The sequence below is a fragment of the Sinocyclocheilus anshuiensis genome, unplaced genomic scaffold (assembly GCF_001515605.1).
Source record: "Sinocyclocheilus anshuiensis isolate Anshui unplaced genomic scaffold, SAMN03320099.WGS_v1.1 scaffold1189, whole genome shotgun sequence".
In the NCBI taxonomy this organism is placed as follows: Eukaryota; Metazoa; Chordata; class Actinopteri; order Cypriniformes; family Cyprinidae; genus Sinocyclocheilus; species Sinocyclocheilus anshuiensis.
The window spans coordinates 38971-40722 of NW_015552686.1; the positions used below are offsets into that span (position 1 = coordinate 38971).

The 1752-nt window shown below is 31.4% G+C and overlaps 1 pseudogene; it reads left to right on the forward strand.

Moving 5' to 3' along the window:
- The window catches only part of LOC107667612 (glycerophosphocholine phosphodiesterase GPCPD1-like), an 18855-nt pseudogene that overhangs the window by 8242 nt on the left and 8861 nt on the right, over window positions 1-1752 (forward strand).

Consider the following 1752-nt stretch of genomic DNA (forward strand, 5'->3'; position numbering starts at 1 on the left):
CGCCTCATATACATAATTTAATCATATTTACAGATTTCTTGACTCCACAGCAAACAGAGCAATTTTTTTTTACTGTCCCAATACTTATGGAGGGCACTGTATATGTTGTTTTCCCAGACATTTTTTAATCAGTAAATTAAATAAATGAATAATAAATATAAGACTAATGTTACGAACTGAATATAAGACCAAAACTTCTGTTAGTTTTACTTTACAGGTGACAAGTTTTTACAATTTAAATTTTTTTTTACTATTATTTTTATTATATTATTATAATGATTATTATTAATTATTTATTATAATAAATTATTATATATTATTAATGATCCTACAAATAATTTTTTTTATTTAATTACAATTTCACATTAGTAAAATCCCTTCAGATCCCCTGACATTTTGCACTGAAACTAAGTAAAAAAATATTGACCTCAGTCCTGTTGTTTTTTTAATTTTTTTTGCAACAGATGTTGCCTTTCAAACATCTAAGGTGTGTATTGACTTTTGAATTTTTGCACAGCCTGTGTAACAGGCTCTGTAAAAACTATAAAGCAGGAAAACATAATAAACACACCTTAGTTTATGATGACACAAGCACACTTCAGTGTTGCTGCATGAACAAACTTTGATGCATGTTTAACAGAAAGAAATTTGTTGCTGATGAAAATATGATTCTCTTTTATTTCAGGCATCATAAGATCAGGGAAAACACAATTGCCTCATTTCTAAGTGCGGCCAACCATGTGAGTGTAAATAAAGAATGCAACTCAACCAAAATGCATTAAGTTTTGTTATATAAAATATAAGGTTAAAGCGTATCTTGTTTTTTCCACAGTGAGCTGCTTATGTAGAGTTTGATGTTCATCTCTCTAAAGATTTAGTTCCAATCGTATACCATGATCTCACCTGCTGTATTTCTACTAAAAAGGTAACAATCACATTTGGCTCCCATTACTTGACAGTGAAAAGTCACTGTTTGCACAACTCATTTAGTGTCCTTCAGTATAGTAAACACTGATCGAAACTGCAGAACAAAAGGAAAAAAGATAATCTATTCGCTTGTGCTTTACATTTCTTGTGTCCTTTTATAGAAAAATGACAAGAAATCAATGATATTGTTCGAAGTTCCTGTCAAAGATCTTACATTTGATCAACTTCAGCTTTTAAAAGTAAGGCTTATTTCAGATTCATTTGCTGTGATTGATCAATGAAATGCAATTATCTCCATGCTGATATTGATGAGTGTGAATGCGTTTGGTTTTCACAGCTGGCCCACACAACTGCCATGGAAGTTCATGACCACAAAGGTAGAATTTGGATTGATTTATGTCACGAAAGTACAATACAAATGCAGATCATTATATAACTACTTGTCAAACTAGTTGGTGGCTTTAAAGACCGATTAATGTGCAGTGTTTTGTCTGTTATCCACAGTCAGGTTCCTGAAGTAAAAATCTAATTCAAAATCTCCATAATGATGTTTTTTTTAGTGCTAAGAAATATAAAAATTCAAATACTTTTTTTGCTTTAAATCAGTGTTGTGATTGATCTCAGATCTGGTTGTTTTTGTTTAGGGCTTAGAATCCAAGCCTCTGTTGAGATGTATTGAGCTGAATAAACAGTTAACTGTTAAATAGAGAAAGATAATTGTTTTTGTGGGTTTGCTTTGTCTAGACTTGCAGGATGAAGAGGAGTATATAGATGAGCACCAGCCTTTCCCTTCCCTTTCACAGGTATGACAGCTTTATCTCTTCA